Source organism: Lampetra fluviatilis, chromosome 28 (genome assembly GCF_964198595.1).
Source record: "Lampetra fluviatilis chromosome 28, kcLamFluv1.1, whole genome shotgun sequence".
NCBI classification, from domain to species: Eukaryota; Metazoa; Chordata; class Hyperoartia; order Petromyzontiformes; family Petromyzontidae; genus Lampetra; species Lampetra fluviatilis.
Window position 1 is genome coordinate 431,188 of NC_136302.1, and position 6,688 is coordinate 437,875.

The 6,688-nt window shown below is 53.7% G+C and overlaps 1 protein-coding gene across 9 annotated transcripts in view; it reads right to left on the minus strand.

The window, feature by feature from the left end:
* Positions 1 to 5,199, minus strand: part of GIGYF2 (GRB10 interacting GYF protein 2) — a 131,793-nt gene extending 126,594 nt beyond the window's left edge. For 8 of the 9 annotated variants that reach the window (XM_078869497.1, XM_078869498.1, XM_078869500.1 and 5 more), the window contains exon 1: positions 5,130 to 5,199. The gene's annotated coding sequence lies outside the window, so the exon portion shown is untranslated. Of the gene's footprint in view, positions 1 to 4,783; positions 5,098 to 5,129 lie in introns of those variants that run through there. The other variant, XM_078869496.1, reaches the window with a different exon arrangement.
* Positions 5,200 to 6,688: the final 1,489 nt, after the last annotated feature.

The window sequence follows — 6,688 nt, forward strand, 5'->3', positions numbered from 1 at the left end:
ATGCCGGAAGAGCGTGTTGGTAATTACAAGCCCATGGGCTGCACAAAAATCTAGCAGCCTCCTACCGTTGTTATTGAGCTGATCTGGCCCATGCCTTCCAATCACTCCAGACCAGGTGCCAGCATCATGACCAACTCGGGCATTGAAGTCACCCAACAAGATGACTCTGTCCCGAGTGGCCACTTTAGCCAGCACCTGTGACAAGAGGTCATAGAAAGCGTCTGACTCATCGGCTTTGCCTGCATCCCTCCACGGATGTTCGTCTTCGGTGGGGGCATAAGTAACCACGACCACCACTCCTCGCCTCTGGTTGATGGGAAGGCGAGCCCAAAGTATCCTGGGGCTTACAGCTTCCCACACCTCACCGCCACGCTCCCACGCCCCCTTCATTCTTTTGTTCAGAAGAAGAGCCACACCCTGTTGTTTGGCAGTCTCCTGCCCCGAGTAGAGAACTGTCCACCCCTCATGGTGGCAGGAGCCAGAACCGGTCCACCGGACCTCCTGAATGCCACAGAGATCCAGGCGGTACCGGTCCAGCTCCCGACAGAGGAGTGGCAGCCTCTCCTCCGCAGTGAGCGTTCGAACATTCCACGTGGCCATCCGCAATGGTTTTTCGTTGTTTCTGGAGGAGCCCCGAGGGTGAAAATTCAATCTCCTGGCTCCGCCAAATGGGGTTTGGCCAGGAGACGTCATAAAAGCCTGACCCCCCGGGGCCTCCGGCACAAGCTTATTAATTACAGGTTTATGTTTAATTCGTAGTTTAGTGGTGGTTAATTGAAGGTGGAGGGGTTACCAGCCCCTCGCACCCGTCCAGAGCCCCCGTTTAGCCACTGTGGTGGTCACAGACGCCATGAGGGGAGAGGCCAATGGGCATTGGGCCCTCCCCCCACAGCACTGCCCACGACAGTGTTGCCCGTCCGGCACCGCGAGGAGGTAGGAGGTTGTTTTTAGAGTGACACACACATTGCCGTACACAGACATTCACTTGAGAGACACACACATGGAGTTACACACAAATATCGACGTACACACATACAGCGACTCACACACAGACATACGTGGACTCACACACACATTGATGTAAACACACATATGTACTTACTCACACACATGTGGACTAAGACACACACACATGGACTTAGACACACATAGATAGACTGATACACACACAGCCCTACACACATACGACACACAGACATCTACTTGAGATACACAGACATGGATGTACACACATATGGACTCACACAAACGCATTGACTTACACACACATATCGAGTGACACACACATGTATAGACTTACATACACATGTGGACTAACACACATGTGGACTAACACACACACATGTGGACTAACACACACACATGTGGACTAACACACACATATATGGACTGACACACACATACACATGGGCGTACATGGCCACATCACAGACAGGCAGACCGTCGCAGCATCATAAAAGCGCAGCAAAAAATTGAAAATTTAGCAACCTAAAAATAAGGAGTTTTGTGCACACAAACATTATTATTGTAATGTTTGTCAACTAATGTGTTTAATAATAGAAAACATTGGACTTGATTTGTTAGTGTAAGCAACTTGGAACTTTGTACTTACCATAGGCGTGTTGAGGCCTTGTGCCATCCGTAGCCCCCCTCCTGGCCTACATTGGCGAGGAGGCGGAGTTGGCACGTTGCCAGGCTAGGGGCTGGGCCGCTACCCCCCCACCCAGCATCCCCCGCCCGTGCAAGAATAATGGTATGTAAGCAGTAAAATATTATTATCTACGGAGTCTGTAGTATAAACTGGACACATCGTGTTGGGGGGGAGGGGCGAAGAAGACATGACACTGTGAAGAAATATCCGCAGCGTCATGTGTGTATGTTGGCTGTTAAACGCGTAAAAGTAAATGTCCCGTGAGGTGGAGCGAATGCGCATCACTTGGTAGGGTCCGCCCCCCCCCACGCAATTGGCGTCAGTTGGGACGGTCGATGTCGCGCAATAAGTAAATAATTAATAATAGAAACGGCACAAATTTGTTAATTAAACTACTTTAAAGTTTAGGGATGGGAAAATAAAAGAGGCTATTCCCACCGCGGGGCTTAGGGCATGCCGCCTGGCAATTTTTTTTCTACATATAGCCCATCGTTCAAGAGCCAAATCCCCCGCAAGCGGGAGCGCGTGGAGACTTTTATATATAAGATGGGGAAAATTCGTTTGGTATACGTCATTTTCGGTATAAGTCCTACCTTCTGGAACGAATTAACGACGTATACCGAGGTACCCCTGTAACCGAATTATGGGGATGGGGTCTGGTTGGCTTAGCGTACGTCGCTCTCATTGGATGAGCCAGTACGTGTCCTCGGCAGGCACTGCTGCGTGTTCTCAATCCTAAACGCATTTTAGATGTTTTTTAGATTTTTTTTCCACGACAAATAGCACTATAACAAATCAGCGTTCTACGGGGTCTGCCTGTATAATCTATGTCGACAATTTCTTGTGCCAATAGGTCAGAAGATGTAAATCACCACTATCAACGCAGGCATCCGCCGTCAGATCAAATAACCCTTTCACCAGATGACTCGTCGACACAAAGCCAACTCATTGGTCCAATGTCATCCAAGGTTTTTGTTGCTGATGCTAGCAGGCCCAACAAAACCCGTATCTCATTGGCCCTGACCGGTAACTTGAATATCCATATTTACGAGTACCATTATGTGCAATTCCTCCCCCTGCTGAACATCATAAACAAGTGAAGTCATCATGGGACTCCTTTGCCAGAACCAAAATATGAGAATAGGTTTTCCCTTTTTTTCTGACAACAAAACAGGTGTTAAGATGTGAAAACACCAAACTGAAACCCTTTACAAGGAATCATATCTGCACTAACCACAATACGTGTGGTCAGAATGGAAACAAAAAACAAACTCTGATAATATGTGCATTGTCTTTGAAACTGATTGGTCCACACCAGAGACATCTTTCTTTTGAGCCTAGTCTCAAAGACAATGCATATATTCTCAGAGTATGTTGTGAAATCATGGCAGCCAAAGCAGAGAACATGTTGAGCAAGACAACCACCAAGGAGATAGGACGATGATATCAACTCATGTGCATGGTAAGTGCCAGATGGGTTGGGCATTGTGAGACCACAAGGAATGTCGATGGCTTGAATAGGACTTTATCCAGCAGTGGATAGACCATGACTGGTGATGATCTCAATAGGCCTCGAAATCAGAAGGCTTAGTGATAAAATTGGGAGGACAAAAAGTAAGCCGAATGCTTATGAATACTCTTACGTTTCCAAAAAATATGCACGTTGCAAAGAGACATAAGGAATCGTACCTCTTGTGCCAGGCTGGGTGCACTTTTAAGGTTGTGTCAAGTGTCCAAGGTTTGTGGGCAGGTCAAGGTGCAGAACCAAGTGTTATTTGATTAACCGATATGACTGGCAGATGCACCACCTGTGCTCCCCACTGTGTCAGGTTGCTGCTGTGTTTTTGGCACCCGGGCGTTCCACTTAAGTTGTGAGCATCGCTAATCCTACTTCCGTTGTTGCTCGAGGGTGACTGAATTCCAATTGCCCAGTTGTGTCCTACAAAGGTCAATTTTGACATCAGTCATGGACAAGTCCAGTGAGATCCAAATATTTCTTTAACACGTTGGATCATCGTGTCTTTTGCTGATGTAGCGGTTGTTTATCCACCTCTATCCGGCAAAACAGAAAATACTTGGGTATGCGGGCTACTTGACTCAGGGAACCCATCCTCGTCTGCCGACGGTGCTCACGGTTATGACTGTATCAAGATATTTCAAAGCTCTGTCTATGACCTCACACAATCTAGTCTAGTTAAATCTAGGATTATTCGTACGTAGGCCAACCTGAATGCTCCAAGCAAATGATCCTGTAAATGGATCCATATGTTGCATGCAGAAATATATATTGAAAAATAATATAGTGCAATACACGCCGGAGCGTCTCAAGAGCGTTTAACATCACATCTCAAACACTTTAAAGGACACCCTCAGTGGCAGCTGTCCCTGTGGACACAAGGTGACTCGGCACCTGGTCTTCAAATGGAGGACACCCGTCTGCCAGTCGGGGGTGATGATTGCTATCCTGTATATCATCCACAAATGAGGCATTTGGCAAGTTTAGACCTAGACGCCGGCACACAATTGCCTCATCTTGTTAATTACATCAGGAATTTTAAGGTCAGCTATGAAGCACACTATGTATATTACAGTATTACGGTTTACACCCGCAGTGTCAATTAATCAGGGCGGCAAATTGATTCCAACCATGAACCTCTCCAGCAAGCGTCGAATGCGCGACCTCTAGGGCCCAGGCCATAACTCAGGCTGAGCTTGGGCTGGAGTGGGCTGGCCAGGCAGTTCCACAGGGTTACACAACATATGAAAAGTTAAGACAGCTCAAAGCTGGTGCGAAGAACACAATATGGGAACTCGTCTACCCTCTATTGAACTACCCCATTATAGAATTACAATGGAGAGTTGACGCGTTGTAGTGTGAGGTGACCAAGTACACAGGCAGGCGCTTTATTTTGGTCATGGCAAGCTCTGGGTTCAACATCAGCCTCGCAGATTATGACACTCTCCCAAGACCACTGACAATCCTGTACTCACTCGACAACACACACTGACTCCGCATTCACGAAGGGCACGCGCGCACACACCGACCGACACATTAACCCATTGACACCGCACTGAGCAGATACCACTGAAGCGCACATTCACGCTCGTTAACCGCACGGTTATAACTCTCACCGATGAGCCCCGGGTTCCTCCCAAACAGCAGTATTTTATAGTCTCCTTCAGTTGTCGTTCGTCTTCATATATATGTGCGTCTCTCAGGTTCGTGTATGTCCCTTCATTTAGTAATCTGTCCGCGTGTCTCGTCTGTCAGTGCCCCTGTCCCCGTCTCTCTGTCTCAAGAGGCCTCGCTTAGGCCTCGCTTTAATAGGCCGCTGCCTCGGGCAGCTCCAGGTCAATTCGGCAAGACGCGCACACTTTTTCCCCGTGTTGCCACCGGGTGCCTGCGGGCACCGTCTGGGTGAGTCAGCGGGTCGGTGAGAGGGTGCGAGGGAGCCAGGGAGGGCGCCGCGCCGCTCACCTCAACTCGGATCCGCACGTAGACTCCACTATCGCTTGAGCGCAAAATGGCGACGCGGAGGGGATCACGTGACTCGAGGACCCGGATGACTGGCGAAACAAGCTCCGCCCCTCCCCCCACTCTGGACCCCCCACCCCCACTCTGGACCCCCCTCCACCCACTCTCCATCCCCCACTCTGGACCCCCCTCCCCCCACTCTGGACCCCCTCCCCCCACTCTGCACCCCCCTCCCCCCACTCTGGACCCAACTTCCCCCACTCTGTACCCCTCTCCCCACTCTGTACCCCCCCCCACTCTGGACCCCCCTCCCCCCACTCTGGACCCCCCTCCCCCCACTCTGTACCCCGCCCCCCCCACTCTGGACCCCCCTCCCCCTACTCTGTACCCCCCTCCCCCCACTCTGTACCCCCCCCTCCCCCCACTCTGGACCCTCCTTTCTCCACTCTGTACCCCCCCCCACCCACTCTGGACCGCCCTCCCCCACTTTGTACCCCTCCCCCCCACTCTGGACCCCCCTCTCCCCACTCTGGACCCCCATCCCCCCACTCTGGACCCCCCTCCCCCCACTGTACCCCGCCCCCCCCACTCTGGACCCCCCTCCCCCTACTCTGTACCCCCCTCCCCCCACTCTGTACCCCCCCCTCCCCCCACTCTGGACCCTCCTTTCTCCACTCTGTACCCCCCCCCCCCACTCTGGACCGCCCTCCCCCACTTTGTACCCCTCCCCCCCACTCTGGACGCCCCTCTCCCCACTCTGGACCCCCATCCCCCCACTCTGGACCCTCCTCCCCCCACTCTGCACCCCCATCCCCCCACTCTGGACCCCCCTCCCCCCACTCTGTACCCCCCCCCCCCACTCTGGACCCCCCTCCCCCCACTCTATACCCCCCCTCCCCACTCTGGACCCCCCTCCCCCACTCTGGACCCCCTCCCCCCACTCTGTACCCCCCTCCCCCCACTCTAGACCCCCCCCCCCCCACTCTCGACCCCCTCCCCCCACTCTGTACCCCCCCTTCCCACTCTGGACCCCCCTCCCCCCACTCTGGACCCCCTCCCCCCACTCTGGACCCCCCTCCCCCCACTCTGGACCCCCCCCCCCACTCTGGACCCCATCCCTCCACTCTGTACCCCCCCCCCCACTCTGGACCCCCCTCCCCCCACTCTGAACCCCCCTCCCCCCACTCTGTACCCCCCCCCGACTCTGTACCCCCTCCCCCCACTCTGTACCCCCCCCCCCCCACTCTGGACCCCCCTCCCCCCACTCCGGACCCCCCTCCCCCACTCTGTACCCCCCCCCCCCCACTCTGTACCCCCCCCCCCCACTCTAGACCCCCCTCCCCCGACACTGTACCCCCCTCCCTCCACTCTGTACCCCCCCTCCCCCCACTCTGGACCCTCCTCCTTCCACTCTGTACCCCCCCCCCCCACCACTCTGGACCGCCCTCCCCCCACTTTGTACCCCCCCCTCACTCTGGACCCCCCTCCCCCTACTCTGTACCTCCCCCTCCCCCCACTCTGGACCCTCCTCCCTCCACTCTGTACCCCCCCCCCCACCACTC